At 37.5% G+C, this 27209-nt stretch overlaps 1 protein-coding gene across 2 annotated transcripts in view; it reads right to left on the bottom strand.

The window, feature by feature from the left end:
* Positions 1-4339, bottom strand: part of kcng1 (potassium voltage-gated channel, subfamily G, member 1) — a 124700-nt gene extending 120361 nt beyond the window's left edge. For both annotated transcript variants that reach the window (XM_039735686.1, XM_039735685.1), the window contains exon 1: positions 3276-4339. The gene's annotated coding sequence lies outside the window, so the exon portion shown is untranslated. The remainder of the gene's footprint in view (positions 1-3275) is intronic.
* Positions 4340-27209: the final 22870 nt, after the last annotated feature.

The following is a 27209-nucleotide window of genomic DNA, read 5'->3' as shown; positions in this document are numbered from 1 at the left end:
AGACAAAAACAGAGAAGACTCACAACATGGATTGTCATTTCATCAAATAAGGATTTGCATCTAAACATGACAGGCCACAGTAGTTTAAAATGAAAGGAATTTCAAAGAATAATGCTCCATCACATACATATGTATATTATATACAGTACTGTATACACACAGTACATTTTGTATATGCTAATACCGTATATGTTTACTTTATGCTCAGTGTGACAGAATAAAAAAGCAAAACTGCTGCAATAATATAGCATGCTCAACCCAGGTGGCTGAATAAAAAGACTATAAAGAATATGAGTGAAGAGTCCTCAGGGAGACGGGGGGCAAGACAGATGTGTTCTGCATGTATTATAAGAAGACAGGCAAAAGGAGTTACTGGGAAATGTTAGAAGCATTAGAAACAAACACAAGTGTCATGATTGTCTACATTCATAAAGCAGGCTCTGCTTCAACCTAAAGAAAAAGGTCATTTATACTCACGTAATACATTTCAGGAGGGCATCACTGGGACAAGGCAGGAACAAGCTGTTATAACAGCACTAGTTCATCACATTTGTGCCTTCATGCATGCACCCATGTTCACAATCAGGATTAAGTTAGAATCACACATCAAGCTACCCTGTATATCTTTAGGATATGGAAGAAAAAACAGGAGTATCTAAGGAAAACCAACTTAGACACCAACAGAATGTGTAAGCTCCATGCAGAAAACTGCTGGACCAGTATTCCAACCCAGTCTCCAGAGGCAGTGAGGATGCAACGTAAACCAATGTTCCATCTTAGGATATCATCATCATTCATATATTCTTAGTCCCATAATTCAAACATATATAAAAAGGTCATAGGTGACATGGTTTATTTTAAGACTTATCTATTATACAGTAGTTCTGTAATTGAACAAAAGCAAACAATGGATATCGTAGAAAAGCTTTGCAGTTAAACAGATTTATCTTTACTGAGATTGAGAAGCTTTGAAAGATGGTTCCTGAACTACTTCCAGGGGATTGCATTCACTACAAATATTTCACATGTGAATTTCCACCTGATGCATAGAAGAAAATATTCTTGTCTTTAAAGTACCTTTTTATTTTCAAAATAAAATTGACAGTTGAGTCATTATCCTAAAAAAAAAAAATAAAAGCCTGTTTCTTTATCTTCTTAATTGATGTCAGGTCATAATATCAAACATGTACTGTATGCCATAAAGGAGCAAATCAAACTGACCAGGAAAATTCTTCCTTAATGATTCAAAACAAGTACAAAAACATGGCATACACTTTTGGGACAAACTAATGGCACAAAAATAAAAGAATTTTCCAGTCACTATCAGTGACATCATAAGTATGCTATTTAGAGACATTTCTTTTTTAACTATGGTAAGTGAGTGATGTGCATTTACACTCAATTTCATCACAGCAACTTGGCTGTATGTCTACTGAACATAAAAAAAGCACAGACATGCATCCATAAATAACACTGCGCGCAATATTAATAAAGAGACCAATGCATTCAATACAACATGGATATTCTATTTTTAAATGATCCTGCCATCATCATTTCTAAAATACTGCATACACTACATAAAACTGAAATTCGATACAGCTTAAAGAAGAGATCAAAAACTGAATGCAATTTTTATTACATTTTAGAAACTTTATTTTAAACCACTTATTTAGTCTTTAAATGAAAAATACAAAAAATGCAACTCATCTTACTCAGTAGTTTCACAGGGGCTTTGCTGCTGAATTCAGGGTATGCGCATATTTGAGTATATAAGAACACAGCCAAGTATATTTTATAAGAGACACTGGTTAATCAGAAGCAACTAAACAGAAATTCACCCTAATAATTGTTTTGTCTTTGACAATTTTGAAGCAGTATAAAATCCATCAAGTGTTTTAAATGTAACCATGGCTGCTTTATTTATTGATAAATGCTGTTACTTTTATTTATCTGTGGACACCTTTCATGGTTTTATTCTGTGCCTTTTATCAGACATTATTTGCAAAATATATTCCATCTCATTTTGCAGTTGATGTACATAAAAATTAATTATTTTAATGACAGGTAGAATAACAACAGGAGATTATATGGTCAGCTATTAAATTATTTGTGTATGCATATGTTTAGTGCTTCATGCCCAAATAAATTGGTTCATGTTCATCCCTGTTCTTTTCAGTAGAACATACAGAGGTTAGACATTCCACTGCACTGCCTTTCTTCTAGAAAATGACACATAGGCGTGTTTTACAGTCAACAATTTGGCATAATTGTTGTTTACGATGCATTAAAATTGAGGGTGACATAAGAATTGATAAAAATTTTGTTTCTTTATTTGGGTGATCTTTTCCCCTTACCATTGGTCAAAGATGCGAAAAAGACCCGATGGACGACTTGACAATTACCATTAATCATCTGGGACATGCAGGAATTCTGTTTGTTAAAGTCCTTTATTTAAATCTTGTAATTATTATGAAAAGCATAACTTTGATATACTACTGTATTTTCTAACAGAAATATGGACCACTTCTGAATATTTCGTTAACATTTGATAATTAGATTGGTGCGAAATTAGGTCTGTCACTGAAAAATAATCTTTAAAGCCCCTTAACTTCATCTAACGGGTGCTTCACTCCTTTCAAAGAATTGCTGTTGCTACTCAAACGCAATAAAACCAGTAAAATCTTAAGGAACTCCGATCGTTCACAAAATGCTTTCACTGTAAAGTACTGAGTTCCAACAGAGAGCACGGTGCTCACCTGCATCTTGCTGGGCAACACGGGAATCCTCGAACGGGACGCAAATCGTTTCAGGACTCACAAACATTAACACATCCGTCAGCCCAAGCAAATGAAGAGTCGCTAATTACCGTGACAAGCGTGTCTTTGTGATTTAGCAATACACACAAAGTAAACCCTCTCGAATAAATGTTGGACGTGTACGTTCTACATATATGTCGACCTGGATGAGAACCAAACCCTCTGCTCCACCCTGTTACAACATCAACAATAATGTTAGTACACTGCAACAATCGCAATTTTATTTTACACTCTTTTTGTAGGACAATGAATCATGCAAACAATATGATAAATGCCTCTGACACTGCGGCCAATTTTACTACCGTTAGGTAAATGATCATGGTAATCATTAAATAATGCCAACCTATTCAATAAAATAGCCTACTACTCTACTCAGTCCGGTTTTCTGTTTCTGCCAGAAGTGTTGGTTATGTTCATTGTTGCTACTGGATGCGGCGACGGGCAACGTGAGTTACTTACTTGATTCTCGCAGGTGTTTCTCTTGCAGAAGAAGACGCACAGTTTTCACGTTTATTCTGCTAAGGATTACTCCCTTTTGTTGATACTGAACAGGGGAAACAACACGCCGCCTCCCACAGCTATTCAGCAGTTCACTTCCACGACCTTCCTAATTACCTGTCGCTTTTAGTAACTTTGAAGATCGTGGGGTTTTGTACTCACTCGGCTCAAATTAAGTTGCGAATTGTTCCTCCAAACTCCACAAAGTGTCTGCAGTCCTAGCTACCTTTCACCCCAGCTTTTGACTGACAGGGTTTCTCAGTATACACGTATGTATGGGCTTCTGAAACGATCCAGTCTTCTTTATTGATGATTCGATCAACAGGCTGCCGCTGGCTCTGCAGACGGCTCTCCGCACACTGGCAACAGCGAGAGGATGTGATTTTTATTCATGAAAGCGTTGACACTAAAAAGCCATAGCAACCAGGAGGAGCAAACAGGGAGCATTCCCTCTTCAAATGGTAATTAATATACACTCGCATTTGACAGATGAGTCACCCTCTTTCTGACTAGTCTCTGCACTTTGTCGCAGATCAGTTAATAACCTCACCAGTGAAGTTTTAAAATTTTATCGGCCGAATCGCCTTTTATTCCACCTGGACAGATGTGCGTAAAACTTCGGTGACTATCACAAAGCTTCATTGACGCTCTCGGCTTTCTCCGTACAGCTTGTAGGAACTAAAGAGCGCTGCTCATGTGCTGAATTTTCTTTCTTTAGCGTGTTTCTCGCTCCTGCTTCTGTCTCACAGGCGGTTTTTCTTTACACATTACTAGCACATAATTCGTATTTCTCTCTTCTGCTTGGGATGCACAGTTGCGATCCTCAGAACAGCACGCACGATACTAGGCGAATGAGTAGCCGAACAGTTCTCCTTTTAAGATTCTGAACCTGAAAGTGCATTTTTTATACATCAGCCTAAATGGAATAATGCATCCTTGCATTCGAGGTAGTAACGTGTTTCTGGAACGACAGAAGTGTCCCGAATAAAGAAAGAAATTTCTCCTCGGGATAAAAATCGTATTTCTTTAAAGCTTTTGCACACATCAAAGATCTTTGTAGTTCGCAGTTGCTACTTCTTAGGCAACACTCCTGTAGACTCCCCAAGGAGAGACGCCCCCAGTATAAAAAAAACTGCAAGTCCGTGGGCGGAGCAGAAAACGACACATTTTATTTGGTCAATTTTTTGGTGTAGTTCCATTTTTTACATGTCAGGATAATATTTTTAGACATATGAAACGTTTTAGGCTTCAGCGTCTTCTCTTAAGTATACACTATGAAGTTGGGTAAATAGTAGAAGTAGGCCTACTGTATTGTTTAACCACTATTAATCCTGAGTCGTCTGGAACAGTGAAGCAGGGCTTTCCAGTAGCCTTAAAGTTAGTTCTAATTAAAATAGGCTCCGTTGTATATAGGGGGTGGGGAGTAAATTATTTATGTTGGTATACTTTAGAGCAGGATTGTCAAACTCCAGGCCTGGAGGGCAGCAGTGGCTGCAGGTTTTCATTCTGACCCTTTTCCTAATCATTGACCAGTTTTCACTGCTAATTAACTCATTTTCCCTTCATTTTAATAGCCCTGTTTTTAAGGATTCAGTCCTCTGAACTGATTCATTTCTTCATGAAATGGCACCCAAACAGAAATGAGACGTGAAACGAGCCAACAGATGAGCAGCCAAAATGGGATTTCGAACTCCAAGCAATTTCACTCCTACCAATCTATTAATGAGAAGCTGATTCTTTCTGTTAATTAAGCCCGTTATTTAATTTTGTGGTGTGTTGCTGCTCTCATTCTGCCACCGCAGACATTTCCAAAACTGTTGATTGTCTGTTCGTCAAAATGTTTTGGTGACCTGAGAGATCAACCTTACTGAGACCTTCACTTTTCTTTATTTTCAGATATTGTGTGACGGGCACAGGTGAGCTGGTCATGTGGCAGCTCGTTTTGTGTCTCATTATTGTTTGGCTGCTAATTAAAAAAAAAGACAACTAAAGGGCCTGAGTCAAGTTAATTAAAACTAAAGCAAAATAAGTTAATTAGCAGCAAAAACTGGTCACTAATGAAGAAGATGGTTAGAATGAAAACCTGTAGCCACTGCGGCCCTCCAGGCCTGGGGCCTCATGTATAACGCGTGTTCACAAAATCGCACAGTGCCGGAAATAAAAAAGAAGTCACATATCAAAGTCACCGTGAAAAGGCGAGTTTTAGCCCTCTGTCTGAGTGTCATATGAAAGCTTATTAGGGTACAGAGAAAAAAAAGGCACACAGTGGGGAAAAAGCACGAAATGTCAACTTCAATCTCGAAATTTCCATTTTAATCATGTAGTTAATGTTGTCATTAAAGTAGAACATAATAAACTTAATCTTAAAATCGTTTAATTAACCAGTTTCTCAAATCACATCGTAATTAAAGTAGCACGTTAAATGCTTTGTTTTGTATGTGATCTTCTATGTGCTCTATGTGTGTGAATCACTACTTGCTTCTTAAACTGGCTCTCTTCCTCCAACTGGACACAGAATCCATTACATTCGTGATATTACAGCTCTCTGAATAACTAAAATACTGAGATGTATATGTGATATCATTTTCATGACGATAGGAGTTAAAGCACATTATTAACCATGGGTTTCACGGTGCAGTGATTATGTGCGACCTTCGATAAAAAATAATTTATTGCAGCAGTACTCAGTGGCGGCTCTAGGCTTGTGCCGGCTCTGGGCAGAGGAAGAATGGGTGGCCCCTTCACTTGCCGAAGTCAATATGGTATCTTATGCACGGTGGATGGCCACGTCCATTACGGACACTGCATAGCCGCCTCGTACTCATGACACAAGCATTTACCTTTTGCAGAATTTGTCGCTGCGTTTTTAGCTGTGTTGTTATTTTCTCTTTCTGTTTTATATTCAATATATATTGGCGTAGCCGCCCCTGCAGTCCTTGTTTTTCTTTCTCCAAGTAACCGATCGCCACACAATCAGCTCTGTAATAGAAGTTAAGCCATCTGTAATCTTAGAGCGCCGATTCTTCAAAACTTTTAAGGGACATTGAAATATCTTCATAGTACATGTTTAATTATTCTATCCTTCACGACACTCCCAGTGAAGAATATAGATTATTTAAATGAAGTTAAAGTTTTTTCTGTATAATATAATAAACATATTTTGCTGTATTTCATCTTAAAAATGATATCGTCATCATATGTAAATACGAGCTTTATAAAGTGGCGCAGGTTGTGCTGTAGTGCAAGTTTACAGTGGGGTGATTTTACTTATAAGTACAGACAGTTCTACAAGGAGCACTTGATGGACTGATTGACAGTTTAAAGTTCTTGGGATGAAACTGTTTCTGAACCGCGAGGTCCGTACAGGAAAGGCTTTGAAACGTTTTGCCGTGGCTGAGGTAGTGTGTCCTTGAAGCTGTATACTGATAATTCTCTTTCCGATCAGCTGCTGCTGTGATTCACACTCAGATACAGTGATATAATTACTCCTAGTGGTGCAGTGAGAGTAATATGGAAAAAGATGATCCGCTGTGGCAACTCCTAACGGGAGCAGCTGAAAGAAGAAGAAGAAGGTGCAGTGATTGTAACAACGCTAAAGCTGTTATGGTATTTGGAATACTATGGCTATTCCCTGGACCATTATATTGTTACAAGTTACTTGCAATCAGATGCATTACACTAATAAACAATATGCGGTTAATTTCAGTGTATTTATAAAGCCGCATCAGGAAAATAAGGAATAACCACACAGGAACAGTAGCACTGCTTTGTCGCTGGGTGACGCCAGTCTGCAAAACCGAGCAAAGAACTTGCATATGACAAGGTATGAGGTACCGTGGAAAAGTGTGTGGCCTTATGCCAAGTGTAGGTTTTATACATCGCGATTTGAACGTGGAAAAGTTCTTACGCAACATTTCTGTGCATACACACCGTTTATACATGAGGCCCCTGGAGTTCGACACCTGTGCTTTAGAGGGTGGCAAGGTGACACAGTGGTAGCAGTACTGCCTCACAACATGGAAATCCGGGTATTTCCTGCATGAAGTTTGCTTGGATTTCCTTCTGGTGCTGCAGTTTCATCCCACTGTCCAAAGACAAGCTGTTTAGGTGAAATGGTATTGCTAAACTGGCTGTACTGCGTGTGTGTATATTAATTCTGTGATTTCCTGTCACCCTGTCAGTCCAAGCTTGTGTTTTGGTTCTCTTATTAAATCCAGTGAAATTCTTTTGGGTGTATTTTCATCTCGAAATTGGTTGGCTGCAAACCAGTGTGTATATTGTGTGTGTGCCAGTTTACCTTAGGACAGACCAGTATTAATTTTCATGTATAATACATAATATTTTCAGGGCTTTCAGAATTGAAATATCACAAAATGCAGCTGTCAGTAGTCACAGTAATGGAGGCAAAACACATAAACAGGCAGACCTGCTGCCACTTGAGGCCTGGTCTTACCAAAACACCAAGTATCAATACCTCCCTTCTTTTTCTTCTCTTCTCTGTTTTTCTTCTTTAAGATGAGCATTTACAAGTAAACCTCTTTTTGATTCCAGGCCCTTTATGTCTTTTTCCATCATACAGCTTTAAAACCCTTTCTGGGGTCACATCTAGTAAACTATGTAATGATTACTAAAGTTCAGGGACACCTCTATTTTTCTCCAAAGACCTCAGAACAGGAATCCCTCTTAGATGATGTCCCAAGCCTTTAGTTGCCCCTAATGCACTGGGATCCCAAGGTAGTTCCCCAACCATTAGATAGCTGCCCAGTCCCATCTATATTGATTATTAGAAACATGTGTCCTCTCCTTGCAAGGAGGTGTTGCCAGTGCTAGCATTCCTCCTCACCAACTAGCCTTATTGTCTCTTTAGACAGAGGTTCAGGCAGAGGTTCACTGACAAATACATGGTCATCTGCCCTTTAGAATAGTTTGGGAGCATTGCAGACTTTTACTAAGGCCGCCTCATATTTATGCAACTACTGTCGTTGTGTAAATGGTTTTAACAGAAATGTGCAAGGTTGGGTTAATACATCCATTGTCTTGACCAGGTAACAGGTAAATAAATGGTTAAAAGAACACACACATTTCTTTAATTGAAAACAAAAAGTGTGTGCCACAGTTTTATTGGGAATATAATGGCAGAAAACTATGAGGAGCTATTGGACAAGCTTCTCTCTACATACCTAGATCTTGGGCACAACATGTCTTTAAAAATATATTTCATGCACTTGGATTTTTTCCCTGAGAACATGAGAGCAGACTCTAAAGAACATGGGGAAAGGGAAGTTCCACCAGGACATTGCTCAAATAGAGAGGTGCTAATAGTGGAAAGTGGAGAAGGTCTATGTTAGCAGACATCTTTTGAACATTCCAATGTGAAACACCTTCAGAGGAAAAAACTACCAAGTGACTGCTGTTTCTAGTAATAATTATATTTAAAATATTGTGTAAAATATTAGTGTAAGTTATATTTATTCAAGTCTAAATAATTCATATTTAATACATTACATTTTCTTATCTAAAACATTTCATTTTAAAGTATTATTTCACAAAGATTGGATGGTATAAAGCAATTCTGTTAAAGAGCACCTAATGTTTTTGATGGGAGGGAATTATTATTATTGTTATTATTTTTGCAGACCAATGTTATTGTTTAGTTAGACAGAGGATCAGTCATAACTAGATGATAACATTAATGCAGAATGCAAAATGGGGTAATTTAATGAAAGAAAATGAAGAATGCAATGCATACTGTATATAATTCAATCCTAAATAACTATCAATTCTAGAAGAAAAACATTTTCTTTCTAAGAAGAGCACAGTGAAATAATAAACACAATACCAATCTTTAAACAATGACATGTGATACACAAATTAGCAGAACTGCTTTACGACTGCTATAATAACAACAACAGTTATTCATTTATAATCTGGATTTAATCTGGATTCACAGTCCCAAAATATCTGATTAAAATTTACAGATTACCTGTATCTACATGATCTCTTGAGCTTTCTTCTAGACTCTAAAGACACAGTTGTTAATGAGCATGGTGACTGTACATGGGGTCTGTGTGAGTGAGTGTGCACTGAACTGGCATCCAGGGTTTTTGCTTTGTTTCTGAGGTTGCCAAGATAGGCCCAGGCTACCTTTGACCAGGTGATGGAAGAAGCAGGGACTATGTATGGATGGATGAAAAATTCATAGTATAGTATGCTTTTTAAAGTTACAAGATTGAAATCAATAATAACTAAAAACAAAAAAAATCTTATATTTATGGCGTAAGGATTTATGCATATTTGTTTCATACTGGAAGATGAGAAAAACCTTAATTGAATGGTACAAATTTAGCTGGAAGAGAAAAGCAATTAATTTCACAATCTTTTTTGCTCAGCAAAACACTTGAGTTTCACTACTGATTCAATTTTGCCCAGATTATTTTGTACATTACTACCCATAGCTAATCTCACTCAATCCAAGTTTTTAGTCAGGAACTATTTATGTATGTGTATATATTGTAGTCTCCTACAATCTCATGGTTCTTCATTTGCACATCTTGGCTCAGCACGGTGATGAACAGGAAAAATCTGATATGAAAATGAATTCATACATTTTGTGTGTGATTATTGGACAATACATCATAATTTATCAATTTTTTTTATCTACAGTATTTGGTCCACTACAGTTGCTATGAGCCAAAGCCCATCTCAGACTGCATCCAACACTAAGGGTCCTTGGTGGGATGCTAGACCATCACTGCATACCAGTTTATTTTTCATTCAGCCTAATCACATACCTTTGAACTGTCAGAGATCCCATAAGTTCCAGGAAATATCCTAGGCATAGTGTATCCTTTGGAACTAAAAAATAATGGATCCGAAGATTAACTGAATTCAAGGCAGCAGGCAAAAATTGTGGTCCAGATGAGTTTAAAAATGAGAGGCCAAACTATATAGCATCCAAAACCAAACCAGAATTACAAAATTGGTAGCCAGAAGGAATGGAACAGACATTGACAACCAAAACTAACAAGGAGAAATTCCTAACCAAAATAAAAGTTTAATGCACACTAGATTGTTGTGTGAAAATAACCAAAAACATACATGGATTAAGATATGAGTCATAGATTGTTTCCTGCAGAGGCATTAGCTCTCTTGGAAATGTGTTCTTTTAATATTGTGGCTTATTATATAATTAAACAATATCATAATATACCAGAAAAGGCGATATCCCTCCCATAATGATTACGGGTACAAGAATCACATGAGACAAAATATCTTTTAGCTTACATTTACTGACGTTTTACGCAGTTACAGACAGGGAGGCATATGGACAAACTTTATCCAGGTGGGAATCTGGATCAACACAGTCAGCTATTTTTTCCGTCCCTACGCTGGGAGGTTTCAACACCCTGGTTCGACACAGCCTCGAAGGGTCTGGCCACTGTCCAGACCTTTTATATGGTTCTTGCTTCATCTGCTGGTCTTCTCCGTCTCCGAACAAGGGCTGAATTCCTCTCCCACAAAATACAGAAATATCATAGTGCTTACATGTCGATTCTCATTCTCCCAAGAAGGAAAGAAGGTTTGTGCTGATAGAGGACAGAAATACCCTAACCTGTGTTTAAGCTGACTATACAAGCCTCCAGTTGTCTTTGGCTATCTAATCCAATGCTTGGTCAGCAATTCTAACTGCTGAGCCTCTGTGTGCCACAGTTAACATGCACATGTGAATAAAACTCATAACAGTACTGTCCAGATACAGTGACATAAAGAAACATGTAGTATTACAAGCCACCCTTTGTCACTGGATCTGTGACAAAAAACAATATTTGAAAGTCATATCCACAAAACAAAAGGTACTTGATCCCCCATCACAGTGTCAATATTTCAAGTCATTTGCGGACATGTGAGATGTAGTATCACTATAGCTTCTGTACCATTCATCTAAAACCAGCGTAAACATGGACAAACAGTTACATTTAACATGCTGTTATCAAGTAGTGATATCTCATCAATGGTGTTAGTGGAGATTTTTGCCTGTTATTTCTTACATAGTCTGTGTTGTGTCTACATATTACTGAATTCATGCAGTGGGTGTCATAGCATCAGATTATATTACAATCCTATATAGCATCTTGATGAATCTATTCTTTGGCACTTCTATCATTTCTAGCTTCAATATGTTGCTAGATGTGCCCACCCTTTGATGTCTGATCCCTTTATGAGTTACAATAGTAACATAACTCAGATGCTATTCTAGCTTCATTGCTATGATTATTAATTGTTCTTAACTAGTATTATTGCATAATTGTTCATTCACTATCTGTTATCCTCCCCAACTTCACTATCAGATGTTCTATTCCAAGTTACCAATTTACAAGTTCACATCATTGATAAATCATGCATATCCTCATACCTTTGAGCCCTTCTTATAATAGTATCAAGTATTTTCCTAGACTTGCTATATATATATATATATATATATATATGCCTTGTCCAACCCAGTGGTTTGTTAACAAAGTCTCTTTCTTGGTGGCTTTGCAGATTGGTAACTTTGCAGATCCGTCTGAACAAAGTGTGACTGCTTCAAGGCACTAAAGTTTGTTGTTACTGGAACAGAAAGTAAACAGTCCTTTTATCATTAGGGAGCTCATAAGATGAACACATGGTGACTGTCCCTTTTAGCAGAGGTGCACTTCCCTCTAGCTTGCACTGTATTCAGTGGTCATTCATGGGAGTCTTCAACAGCTGTCACATCACCTCAGTGGCCACAGCCTGTCCCTGCCACAGTCCATAAAACTTGTCTTAGTTCATGGCATCAAATCTGAGTAGCTGGACTTGCAATCTTTCTTTAGTTCTTTACTCCGTTCCCTCTGGAAAGCAAGTGTTTCTTCACCAGCTATTCTCAGGTATGTGCAACAGATTAAAAGTCATTAGCGCAGTACAGTCTCTGTAAATCTTCGTTTGTGTATACACCACCTGTTACTTCATTCATGAAACTTTACCACTGAATGGAGAGGCTTTAACCACTAAATTTAGTGGATAAACTTAAGCTACTTGCTATGCTAAACTAGCGAAGGGTGGAAGGTAGAGCAAATACATAACATAAAGCAATTATTTCCCAATCATATGTATCATACAAATGCAGCATTATAAATGACAATTCTAGACCCAGTTCAGTCTCATAAAATAACAGTAAGAAATAGAGTAATACATTTAAACTATGCTAGTGACAATGTTTCTTCAGTAGGATCATACATTACACAAAATTAACACATTGCCTCAGTTATCCAAGTGTCTTAACTTATAACAGGATGTTATATACAATGGTTCTAATGTATAACTGAATAATCCATTTTGCTATGTGCATTATCACTGAGCATTAACCTAATACATTGATGCAATAACAACTCTTCCTAAAATTAATCACTTACAGAGACAAATCAATAAATGTATTTCAATTCTAATACAGTCTGTAATTACTGAAGTGACAATAATAATAATCATTTGTCATACATCAAAATATGTAAACCCTCTATACTGTTTTTCAAAGAACGAAATCAGTCTAGTGTTCATTTGTTTGCATTTTCATTAAAACATTTAACACTTGCACTAAATCAGCATGCAAGAAAATTATTCTAATAGCTGCTATTCATTAATTTATGATTGATAAATATTCACTATCCTACGATTAGATTATTTCTAATTGCTATGCCCAAACTTGCTATTAAGCTATTTTTTGCAACTTGTATAAAACATAGTTTGTGTTTTCCATCCGTTGGTCACTGGATTTGCTGAATCTGGAGAAAAGAACATCTATAGATTTTAAATGCAACTTTTATGCTTATAACACTTTTCATGAAATTCAGATTTGAAAATTCTTCTCTTTAACTGACCATGTTACAAGCTATTCTGAGATTCGTCGAGGTCAATAAGTCATGGCGTTATTTAAACTCTGCATCTGTTTGCAGGCTTCAAAACACAGACCAGGCACAGATTGTGTTATCAATCACCAGTCATGATCACTATTGATATTCACATGTATTACATTTAACTTTGAATATTCTTATATGGGACGTCTCCCATTTCTACAGTTTAACATTCTTAGTCAGCTGACGAACATAGAAAGACAGACGTACAAATGACATAAACACGCATCTGCCACCCCAGACTCTGAATAAAAATAATTTATTCGTCTTTTATTTTCTTTTCTAGATTCTAAACTCTGCTTCATGTCCAAGTAGAATTACTTAGCTAAAGCAGAAATTCGTTCACTAGAGAACAGACAATCAACCTTCACTCGTTTCAGTCATTTCTACACACAGTATTTGGCAATTGCTTCATTCTTTCACATGTATTCACATACTCACGTTCTCTTTACAACAATACTTCATTCACAGAATAAAGTTCTCGATTTCTAGCACACGTGCTATAAACTCACTCGAGGTTGTGCTTTTTTGTTTATCTATAGGGTTTCACCATGCAACATACTTAAGCACGTCTTTTCCTTCATGCTTATTATTAATCAAACAACATCTCAGGCCGCAAGCTGATATTACTGAAAATATTAGGAATGCTTCTTACCTCAGTTTCATACGCGCTATTTTCCAGATCATGGAATTTTCGTGGCGAACATCACGACTCAGCGTCAAACGAGGGTAACGTATTACCCGTTGGCGATCCGTAAATTCTGCGACAACAAGAAAATCCACGCGAGGAAATCACGCAGCACAATTCCACAACAAGAAAGTGTTCCCAGAAAAAGTTATGCGGTCACAAAGAATATTCTGACTTAACAAGGAAAACATACATGCTTGAACCTTTATCTCATATCACCGGGCAAGTGTGCTAACCACTGCGCCACCATACATTCCCTTAAGAGTTCCCAAAATACATAACCTCCATTCATGCACAATCGGGCACATGCTACATATCCGTGAGAACTTGTCTCCCTTATTATTTAGTATTATTAAAGAGTATTTTTCCTTTAAACTTGATCAGGGTTTAAAAGAAAAAATGTTTTGCACGTTTATAAGTTTTAAACAAAAGTGGAGACATTCTTTTTTGATTTGCTTTAAACCAATTGTTCTTATTGTAAGTTTTAACCCCAAATGTATTTATTCTTTTTCCACTTTGTTGTTCGAGCTCTTTTGCATTTTAGCTATATGTGTACACCGTTTTACAAATTCTTTTTAAACATTAGCTTATAAAGTATGTTCGTTATTTAAGCTATATTTAAAAGGTAATTTAATTATTTCTGTGTGTTTAAACACACGGCAATTTCTTAAAAGTACCAAAATAGGTGGGGGTTTTGCCAAAACCTTTAACCTTTACCCTTGTAGGTAGACTGATAGAAACAGCTGGCGTCTTTTAGACTGCTTGTAACACGTGGACGAAGCTTGTATTTTTGCATCGAGCTGCTTGGATGCCATTAAAGATTTCTACAAATTATTTTAGCGATCGTGATTGAGACGTTATGGATTCTATCGCTGTTGCTTTGATTTCATCTTTAAGTTTTTTCAGCTCCGCTGAATTACCACGCAAACGGCAAGGTGAGTGCAATGCCTGCATGTCTTGTCTGCCTGCCGAACTAATATACAATAACGCGCCGTTCTTTATAGCCTTCAATATTGTTTTCTAAAGGCTAGCGATGTAATTTATTGTAAATACGTGTTTCCCAACACGGCATTTACTTTTCTAGAGATTTTGGGCTTCGACGGCCATTAATTAATCTGTGCTGCCCCTGTGAGTGCCGTTTCATTTTACTGGACAGCCAGTCTCGTGCCATCAGTTTCAATCTTGTTGTATTCCATTTATTTTGTCCAATTTTAGTCCCACTTATGCGTTAAACTTAAAAGTCCAACCTTAAAGTTCACTCTCATACCGTAGGTAGCAGACGCTACCACGATTCGCCGACAGATGTCGGGCTTTTTTTTTTCCAGCCTCATGCACTGTGCCGAGTTTGACAAGTCCGCCTCTTGTCTTTTGATGGGATAAATTAATCAGGCCAGACATGTTAAGGCAGTTTTTAATTCTCGGCCGGAGTCCATGACCGCGCGCAACCAATCGAAATATATATATCAAATATTATTACCGAGCCTCCCATTCATCAGTGTAAGCATATGTTTAATATATATATAAAATATTATAATTAATATATAATAATATAATTATTAATGTAGCCACAATCCTGCCGACTACGCCATTATGTTTCCTGCAGAGGCATTAGCTCTCTTGGAAATGTGTTCTTTTAATATTGTGGCTTATTAAATAATTAAACAATATCATAATATACCAGAAAAGGCGATATCCCTCCCATAGTGATTACGGTACAAGAATCACATGAGACAAAATATCTTTTAGCTTACATTTACTGACGTTTTACGCAGTTACAGACGGGGAGGCATATGGACAAACTTTATCCAGGTGGGAATCTGGATCAACACAGTCAGCCATTTTTTCCGTCCCTACGCTGGGAGGTTTTTTCAACACCTGTTGGCACAGCCTCGAAGGGTCTGGCCACTGTCCAGACCTTTTATATGGTTCTTGCTTCATCTGCTGGTCTTCTCGTCTCAAACAAGGGCTGAATTCCTCTCCCACAAAATACAGAAATATCATAGTGCTTACATGTCGATTCTCATTCTCCCAAGAAGGAAAGAAGGTTTGTGCTGATAGAGGACAGAAATACCCTAACCTGTGTTTAAGCTGACTATACAAGCCTCCAGTTGTCTTTGGCTATCTAATCCAATGCTTGGTCAGCAATTCTAACTGCTGAGCCTCTGTGTGCCACAGTTAACATGCACATGTGAATAAAACTCATAACAGTACTGTCCAGATACAGTGACATAAAGAAACATGTAGTATTACATAGATCGAAAGCAATAAAATAATGTGACTTTTTATTATCCTGCCTAGAACAATAGGCAACATGGTCACACCATGCAAGGATTTACACAAAATAGTTACAGTCTACACCATAGTCTAAAAGCAAAATTGTATTAGAAGATTCACAATTAAAGTTACAATCCACACAAAAAAACAAATCTAATAATTCCAAAAATTTATCAAATTTATTCCTGAAATGACAAAAACCCAGATTCTTTATACTAAATCAGTGCATAAGTATACAATACGATACAATGTATTTTTGTATAATCCAAAATCACACATGGAGTGCCACAATGGTCTTTAACATGCCCTGTTTTTTGATAGCTGCCAAGCCTTGACATTCTAAAAAGATAAGAAAAAAATCCTAAAAAAACCCTTGTAAGGAAAAAATGGAAGAAATCTTGGGAAAGGGAATTCAGAGAGAGACCTCTTTCCATGTAGGTTTGGCATGCAGTGGGTGTCAAAAAATGGGGTAAATATAATACAATACACAGAACAGAACACAAGTAATCCTCAATACAATGCAATAGTACAAGTACCTTGCAAAATGTAAGAGTAGATTATATCACATAATAGGATTCCTATTTGTTTAGTGTCCTAGAGACCTTGGTCATTAAGCTGCCTCCCCCCTACTGGCCATTCCACAGTTGAGTCAGTGTTAGGCAGGACAATCTGGTGAAATGACTCTTCTTCCTGATGATTCTAGTGCTCCTCTATCAGAGATGACTTTTCCTTAGGCAGGCAAACAACTTGGCATTAGGGCAGTGGCACCAAGTACTACATTTAAGTACAGAGAAGACAATCAGAATAGGCGAGGGTTAGTAACAAATTATAACTATCATATTACTTTTGCTTTAGTGGGCCCATAAGTAATAAAGACTGTTGAAAAGTTCAATATGGCGGGCAAAAGTGGCATCATACCACCGAAATAAGTACGTACATTGGTTTCGGTAAGTGCAGGGAAGCCGCCTACCAAATTTTGAGAAGATGGGGCCATAAATAAGAACGTTCAACATGGCGGACGTTGTTGACCGTTATGACCATTACGCATAGACTTTCGAAATGAAACCTGCTTAACTTTTGTAAGTAAGCTATAAGGAATGAGCCTGCCAAATTGCAGCCTTCTACCTATACGGGAAGTTGGAGAATTAGTGATTTTGGAAAATTCAATATGGCGGCTGACAGTGGCGTCATACCACCGAAATAAGTACGTACATTGGTTTCAGTTAGCTCAGGGAAGCCACCTACCAAATTTCGTGAAGATGGGGCCGTAAATAAGAAAGTTCAACTTGGCGGACATTGTTGATCGTTATGACCATTACGCGTAGAATTTCGAAATGAAACCTGCTTAATTGTTGTAAGTAAGCTGTAAGGAATGGGCCTGCCAAATTTCAGCCTTCTACCTACACGGGAAGTTGGAGAATTAGTGACGTTGGAAAGTTCAATATGGCGGCCGACAGTGGTGTCATACCAACGAAATAAGTACAGACATCGGTTTCCATTAAAAGTTCAATATGGCGGCCGACAGTGGCATCATACCACTGAAATAAGTACCAAATTTCAGCCTTCAACCTACACGGGAAGTTGGAGAATTAGTGACATTGGAAAGTTCAATATGACGGCTGACAGTGGCGTCATACCACCGAAATATGTATGTACATTGGTTTCGGTTAGCGCAGGGAAGCCGCCTACCAAATTTCGTGAAGATGGGGCCATGAATAAGAAAGTTCAATATGGCGGACATTGTTGATCGTTATGACCATTACGCGTAGAATTTCTAAATGAAACCTGCATAACTTTTGTAAGTAAGCTGTAAGGAATAAGCCTGCCAAATTATTATCTATATATATCTATACTAATAAAAGGCAAAGCCCTCACTGACTCACTCACTGACTGACTGACTCACTCACTCACTCACTGACTCATCACTAATTCTCCAACTTCCCGTGTAGGTAGAAGACTGAAATTTGGCAGGTTCATTCCTTACAGCTTCCTTACAAAAGTTGGGCAGGTTTCATTTCGAAATTCTACGCGTAATGGTCATAACTGGAAGCTATTTTTCTCCATTTACTGTAATGGAGTTGAGCTCGAAAGCCGTGGGGGCGGAGTTTCATATGACATCATCACGCCTCCCACGTAATCACGCAGTACGTAGAAAACCAGGAAGAGCTCCAAAAAGCATGGAAGAAAACATGCATTATATAATTGAGAAGGCAGTGAAACAATAAGAAGCGAGCGAGTAACCTATACAACCACATTCATGAGTGCTGCTTCTTCGGAAACAAAGCACGGTGTAAACCTAAAGTTTAAATTAAGTTCATAGACAGGCTGCCGCTGGCGATTGTAATTTAGTGCCTGCCCATATAAGGCCGTCCGTCAGCGGCAATCCAATAGAAACACTGCCGATAAATATTCACGGGTGAAAGACTGTGCTTATGCAGAGGAAGATGAGATGGTCAGTGTGGTGTTTGGCACACACTCAGCGAAACTGCGAGAGAAAGTTTAAAGTGCCGAGTCTTAGCTAACATTAAATACAGCCGTGGACATAGCACGACATGGTCCCAGCACAGCTGTGAAACTTCGATGCATGTACACCGAGCAGCTCACGTGAACTGACGCAGTGCGCAGACAAAAAGCAACAGTTCCACAGAGTGCTGAACAAAAACCGAATTACACAATTAAGAAGGCAGCAAAAAAATATGAAGCGTCTGATACATACAAGCATATTCATAAGTGCAGCTACTGTGGAAACAAAGCACATGGTGGAAAAAGTCAATGTCCCGCTAAAGGAAGACAGTGCAAAAAAAAAACCCATGCATGCAGTGGGTCAGGTCTCAGATAAAGAAGAAGACGAGCTGTTTATTAATGCAGTAAGAAACGAATCGATGAATGAAACCTGTTATCTTTACAATGATTGACAAACACGGAATGTAACTTGAACACAACACATCCTACAAATACGAACCTGATTGAAAGAAATAATGATAATCAAATCCTTGATGACAGCAACACTCAATAACACTCACAAAACAATTACTGTATATTGACAATCATGTTATGTTATTTTTAAAATGTTCCCTTTTCTTTTTCATAACTTCTTTAACACACTACTTCTCAGCTGCGAAACACAGATATACATATATATATATATACATATATTATATATTATATTACCCCGATCTACATACTCTCAAATAGACAAGTACATATATGTTTATAATTGTAGAGGCTTCGCCTATAGCGCCGACATCTGAGGTTCGATTCCCGAGAGGGGATGCATTGAGTATGTATGCACGCTTCCTGATTCATTTTACCCTCGCATCCCCTTGGTTTGAGACGTATGAAAAAATATGCGGTTAACGCAGAATCATGTTACGTTATTTTTTAAATGTTTCCTTTTCTTAGCACAAGCACAGCTGAGAAGCTTCGATGCATGTACTCCATAACGCGTTACAAAAAATAACGCATTTAATCACACTTTCAATTCCAAGCAAAGGGGAACTTTTGTCAATGCATGATTTCCTGGTACATTGATTATATTGTTTCACACATCAGAGCTACAAAAATGTTAGAGTCGGAATAAAGTGCATTTCTACGACTGATCAGAGGAAAATTTCATTTCAAAAGACTACCCAACGGAAGCCTTGATAAAAGCATGGTTTTGTGCACACTGAAAAGCAAGCAAAATTAGATGCATTACAGAAAGCGGACATTGTGGCTCTTACTGGGGATCATTGGACTTCCGTGACCGTTAGTAATTCTAATTACATCTAATTACAAAATGTTAAATGATCACACTGTTTTAGCCTAATGTACAAAATAATTTTGGGTAAGGTTACTCAGAGTTTAAAGATTAATCTGGTCAAATTACCTTTTATGTTTCTGACTTATTTTTTAAGAAGAAAAACTGCACTTTATGTTGAAATTTTGGTTATTATTATTTAAAGACAATGCCATTCTGAAAATGTACTTAAAGTAATTAAAATACCACTTTATTTTTAAGTCTGCCCAATTTTAGCCAGGGATGATATTTTTGTTTCTGTTTTGAATTGAAATGCAGTTTAAAAGCAATTTTTTTCAGAAAATAAAAGAGCTTGAGTTTACAATATTCATGTCCATGTCTATTATTTGATTCTGTCGCCCACTAAAACCCTTTTAAATTAAAAAAAACGATTAATCAAGATTATTACACAGCCTCTAATTAAATAGATACATTTTTTTAATCGAGTCCCATCCCTAATATATATATGTAGATATATATATATATATATATGTATATATGTATGTATATGTGTATATATATATATGATGTGTATATATATGTTTATATATGTGTGTGTGTACATATATACACACACACATATACATTGATTTTGTGAATATATAAAGTCGGCGTCAGAATATATAAGGTCAAAACTTGAATATATAAAGTCAGCGTCGGTATACATAAAGTCAAAACTTTTTTCTGAATATATAAAGTCAAAACTTGAATATATAAAGTTAGCGCTGGAATACACAGTATAAAGTCAAAACTTGAATATATAAAGTCATTCCCGAATATATAAAGTCAAAACTTGAATATGTAAAGTCAGTGCTGGAATATATAAAGTCAAAACTTGAATATATAAAGTCAGCGTTGGAATTTATAAAGTCAACATCGGAGTATATAAACTCACTCCTGAATATATAAAGTGAAAGTCAAAATCTATTGATTGAAATGACTCTGAACTTAACTAAGGTAACAAAAACTTATTCAGAAAAAGAAATTAAAAAAACACTGTTCGTTTAATGTTTTGAAAATGATGCATGTGCTCTGCCCAGGATTGGTTCCTGCCTTGCGCCCAGTGTTGGCTGGGATTGGATCCAGCAGACCCCCGTGACCCTGTGGTCGGATTCAACGGGTTGGCAAATGGATGGATATTCCAGTGCTGACTTTGTATATTCCGACGCTGACTTTATATATTTAAGTTTTGACTTTATATATTCCAGCGCTTACTTTATATATTCAGAAATATTCTAACACCGTCTTTATATACTCAGGTTTTGACTTTATATATTTGGGAATGACTTTATATATTCAAGTTTTGACTTTATATATACCGACGCTGACTTTATATATTCAAGTTTTGACTTATTCCGACAGTGACTCTATATAATCAAGGTTTGACTTTATATATTCGGGAATGACTTTATATATAAAAGTTTTGACTTTATATAGTTAAATTTAGTCATCATTGCATAACTTTTTCTTTACCATAGAAATTTAAAGACTAAATTCAACTTCCATTCCTAACAAAGATATTTCTGGCGACTAAATAGAACCTACTTATATCCAAATTCAAGCTATTGAGCTGTCACCTGCCTGCCTGAATAAGTCACCCTCGCTTCGCTATTACTTGTTTACCGTTCATTTAATTATGGCTAGTGGCATACAAATTATAAAATGGAAGGAGGATTACACTGAGTATGGCTTTACCAAAACAATTATTGATGGCGAATCGATTATTCATAAAGCTTCAATTGGTGATCTGTTTTTCTGTGTTAACCTCATATTTTTTCATACTTCTTCTCAAACCAAGGTGGTCTGAGGGTAAAATGAATCGGGAAGCGCTGATCAATGTAATCGGTGTACCACGAATTCATGCATTGACAGAAGTTCCCCTTTGCTTGTATTGCAAAGTGTGATTAAATGCATGATTTTTTAACGTGTTATGGAGCTCATGCATCGAAGCTTCTCAGCTGTGCTTGTGCTAAGAAAAGGAAACATTTTAAAAATAACGTAACACGATTGTCAATGTAACCTTTTGTAAGTAGTGCCTGGAGGATTCACTGTGGAGAAACTGTAGAGACAGCATGTGTATTAACTTGTGGATTTTTCTGTGAGTATTTGGTGGCAGTGCCACAAACTCGCTTCCGTAACACTGCGTTTGCGTTAGCTGCAGAGCTCAGCTCAGAGCGAAATGAGGTGAATGGGAGGGGAGATGATGACGTGACTCCCCAACCCGCCTTAACGGTCAATCCCCCACAAACACAGTCTCTCGGAATTTGCATAAGCACAGCCCTTCACCTGCAATTTTAACTTAGTTACAAAGTGATCAAAACTCTCGTTTATATCCTGCGTCCTCTCATTAAACTTGTATCCCGCATTACCCGTGGGCATGAGAAACGCCAGCGGCAGCCTGTCTATGAACTTAATTTAAACTTTAGGTTTACACCATGCTTTGTTTCCGAAGTAGCAGCACTCATGAATATGGTTGTAAATGTCACTCGCTTGCTTCTTATTGTTTCGCTGCCTTCACAATTATATAATGCATGTTTTCTTCAGAGCTTTTTGGAACTCTTCCTGGTTTTCTACGCACTGCGTTGACAGTCAGTTCACGTGATTACGTGGGAAGCGTGATGATGTCACAAGAAACTCCGCCCCCACGGCTTTCGAGCTCAACTCCATTACAGTAAATGGAGAAAAATAGCTTACAGTTATGACCATTACGCGTAGAATTCCGAAATGAAACCTGCCCAACTTTTGTAAGTAAGCTGTAAGGAATGAGCCTGCCAAATTTCAGCCTTCTACCCACATGGGAACTTGGAGAATTAGTGATGAGTCAGTGAATGAGTCACTGAGTGAGTCAGTCAGTGAGGGCTTTGCCTTTTATTAGTATAGATAAAATCAGGCTTAAAAAATAATACCTTAAAATATAATGAAATCATCATTTTACATTTTGACAACTGGTCAATAAGATATTACATTATTTAACAATGGAAAGGGCCAAATAATGACATATAGGGTGGTCCAGATCTAATTATGCAATTTTCATTACGCTATAACTTATTAATTGTATTACATAGAAAATCACCCGAAAAATCTCGGACCATCGAGAAGTGTGTGAACTGACGACACGAAGAATCGTCTTGGTGCCAAACTGGAATCGTCCCCGCATAAATCATAGTCATCCAGACAATCTGGATCTGCATAATTAGATCTGGACCACCCTGTACTTAATGAAAGGAGAAGCAGACTCCTCACTCAGGGTATTTCTGCACAGGGCCAAGCCTTCAAATGCAAGATCTGTGTGGAGGAAATGCCATCTGTTAAGCCATCATGCATTTCAGTCTTCAGTATAATAACATAACATGCTCAATCCTGCTTAATCTGTATTAGAGATTGTAAGGACCAGACGCTATGCCAACTGCATCAAGCACTGGCAGCATCAAGGCAGGAAGCAATCCTGGATCAGATGGATGACCATTATATGTCATGTTTGTGGACAAAACCCTGTATAGAATAACCAATACACATAGTGTAAAGTTTTTTAGGATAGACTCTGGAAGTGTCTAGAAACTCCTTACATAAATTTAACCCATGTTCTAGGAGCTGTGAAGCAGCAGTGCTATGTCACTGTGCTCTCCATAACAAAAAAATTTTGGATTGTAACATATAAATCTCCCTACATCAGGACACATTACGGAGAATTCTAGGCAGTTTGTTACCATTTATTGTTAGTTTTTGCAAATAATGAATTGAATGTCCCAACCCCTTATCTTTTGCTTCTTCAAATAATACTACAGTTGTTTTGTTGAGTCAACTATTGATTTTAAAAAAGATGTGTGGCATAAAGGCTAGGGAATCAGTTTGTAATTCACAAGTTGTTAGTTCAATTTCTTTATTTGATTCAATCTTTGATCCTGAGCAAGTTGCTTAACTTTTTTGTGATTCGTAACATATGTATGGACTGTTATCATGCATTCCTTCAAGTCTCTTTATCTAAGGTGTGAAAGGGTAATATAGCTATAAAATAAAGAAGAATAAGAAGGTACCAGGTGCATGTACACTTGCATATGTCCAAACTGTTATTTTAATGACCATACTGCAACCACCTGAATCTGTACTACACTTTGTAAAGAATACCATCCAAGGCTTCATGGGTTACATGCAAAAAGCTTTCAGGTCATTCACTGATTATCGCTGAATGGAAATCTACTTAACTTGTTTGATGCCTTACTCTGAGACTGTGACCTGTCAAGCATACTACCCTTTTACACAGATAATGTCTCTTTTTGCAGACAGGCTTCCGATAAAAGTCACTGAAGCAATTTAAACAGGAAATGATTATGAGTAAAAGTGCATTTGGCTAATAGGGAGTGACTGAAAGTCTTTTCCAGACCATTAGCTCTAAATATAAATATTTAATTTGCATTCTCTGCATAATATCATCACAAATCCCTCAGAGAAAAAGACAAGACTGTATTAATTAGTTGTGAATATTTATGTATCTTATTTGAAGCTATCAGATTTTACAAGCATATTGAAGCACATTTTACATGTACATGTTACATGTACAGTGCTTCTGTGAGCAGTAATGAATGCTTGCTTCTTCAAACTCAGTTTCTTTTAAATCCTGCTCTGGCTTTTACATTCAGTTTCATCCATACATTATGGTAATTTTCTTCTATGTCCAGGTAAATCAATTAGATTAATTGTCTTAAAATTATATTACATATGTCTGATGTATGAAAACAACAGGGAGATGAGAAAGATAATAGTTCTGTTCTTTGAGGCTAGCATCCAGTACTCTGGAGAAACGTAAAGTATGTGTGCTTATGACTGAATTACAATAATTTTCCATATCTGTTAAAAGTCAACATCCCCAGGTTTACTAGCAGCTCTTAATGAAGAATGCAATTCTTTAAATAAAAGATTTTTAACATTCATTTTAATTTCTGAGGATGTTGACATAAGAATTGGCTTCACAGACTTTTTTTATCCTCAAGCTTCACATGCTGAGAACATACCTGATTTGTGTTAATAATTAAGTTATTTACTAAAAGTCATGAGAGGCTGTTTTTTAATACTTCTACATAACTCTAAATCTCAAACTTTTTCTCTAGTAGTAAATTTATTCAGTTGGTGGAGAGGAGAGTTGAAGTTTTTTTCTGAAGAAACCTGTAAGGTATGTATCAATCAGTTCATCGATCCATCCATCCATCCATCTTATAACCCACTCATCCATATCTGTGTTGCACATTTTATATCAAAAATATAAATAATTAATGACTACAAAGATTTGAAAGAGCAACCTTTACTTCAGCCATACTGAACACATTTGTTTATTTCTGTTTCAAGATATCCATCATGTTTCCTAAGGCTACACTGAGGTGGGTGCAAGAAGACAAGAACAGGTCATATGCTTCTTGAACCACTGCACAGAACTGAGCATTATGAAAGAACTTGTGTGATGCTCTGTGTTCTGGAAGAGTTCCCATCCTTGAGAGACTGAGACTATCAAATAACAGTTTTCAGAACAGTACAAAATAAGACCACATTATTACCACATGAACTTTCTTTCAATAAATGAAGAAGTAAACATATAGTAAATTTTAAAATTCACACCATCAAACACTCCTGTCTAGTGACTGAAGAAACGTAAGAATTTAAAGTGCAAATAAAAAAATACTTTTAAAAAGAGTACCAAACAAATGGACATCCTTGAAGGATAAAAGCAGACATAAAAATACTCTCGCCAAGTGACTGGAACAATATGGTAATCATCATTCCACTTCACCAAGACTGGTTTCATGCCTCTCTTTCTCAGTTCTACTTGCGGCACAATCTGGGGTGTGTTCTTGCTCCTACTCTGTTCAATGTTTGTATGGACTGGGTGTTGGGCAAGGTCATGGGGTCCAGCGGCTGTGGGGCATCTGTTGGTGAAGAGAGATTCACTGATCTTGACTTTGCTGACGATGCTGTGATCTTCGCAGAGGCTCTGATAGGGGCTCTGAAGAGATTGAGTGAGGAGTCTGAGTGACTGTGCTTGCGAGTGTCCTGTATAAAAACCAAGATCCAAGCCTTTAATGATCTCTTGGGCACAGCCATCAGCAGCGTGTCTGCGAAGGGAGTGTCGACCTTGTCCAGTGGTTTACTTAACTTGGTAGTGACATTCATGTCTCTGGTATTTCTTCCTATGAACTCAGTAGAAGGATTGGGAGAGCATGTGGGGTCATAAAGTTGCTGGAAAGGGGTGTGTGGCGCTCCCAATATCTATGCAAAAGGACAAAAGTCCAAGTGTTTAGAGTCCTAGTGCTTTCTGTCTTGCTATATGGTTGCAAGACATGGATGCTATCTAGTGGCCTGAGACGAAGACTGGATTCCTTTGGTCCTGTGCCTCTTTGGAAAATCCTTGGCTACCATTGGTTGGACTTTGTGTTGATTGAGTGGTTGCTCATGGAGTCCCAAATGAGACACATTACCTGCATTTTGAGGGAGCATCAGTTACGGCCAGGCCCGGTTGTAGAGGCGAAGCCGCCATCGTGCCATTTAATTTCAGCCGCCCCCTCACACTATAATATCTACACTCGTTTTCTAAACCAGTGTATTTCAAATTAAAAATTTTCGCAGTTTCCTTAATGTCAAAAAAATTAAAGAAAATTTCTTCATAGGTAGAAGAAAACTTGACTTACGCATTTAACAAATCAGCAACAAGTTTAATTAATTCATCAGTAAAATTCTGATTAACACTATAAAAACTTTTGATTGATGTGCTGCGTACTTGAGCTGCCACTATTCACATGTTATGACTTGCCCGTTTTTATTTGAAGCAAGCTACCGACATTCGACAGGAAAAGACGAACCCCATGCAGAGCCTGCATTTTGTTGAACTCGGCCTGGTTATGGCACTACAGCCATATGGCACAATTCGCGCAGGATCCTCATTGTTGAGGACCCGAGTGGCTGGACCAGGACAAGGGAATGCCCATGTAACACCTGACTGCAGCCAATAGAGGGTTTCTGGAGGGTGGGACTGGAACACGTATCTGCCTGGGGGGTTGCCAACCATGATCCCTGAGCTGTTTCGTTGTGTGGTGGGTGTGGTAACATGCTGTACCAGTGCATGCTCCCCAACCTCAACTGACTTGACTGGTTCTCTCCCATTTTTTTTCAAATCACACAATCATATTATCTGTCCCTCACTTCTCTGTTGCTTTGGGACTGAATTGTGTCTTCTTCTCCCTGCT

This window comes from Polypterus senegalus, chromosome 14, assembly GCF_016835505.1.
Source record: "Polypterus senegalus isolate Bchr_013 chromosome 14, ASM1683550v1, whole genome shotgun sequence".
NCBI lineage: Eukaryota > Metazoa > Chordata > Cladistia > Polypteriformes > Polypteridae > Polypterus > Polypterus senegalus.
This window is presented reverse-complemented; position numbering and strand designations above follow the sequence as displayed.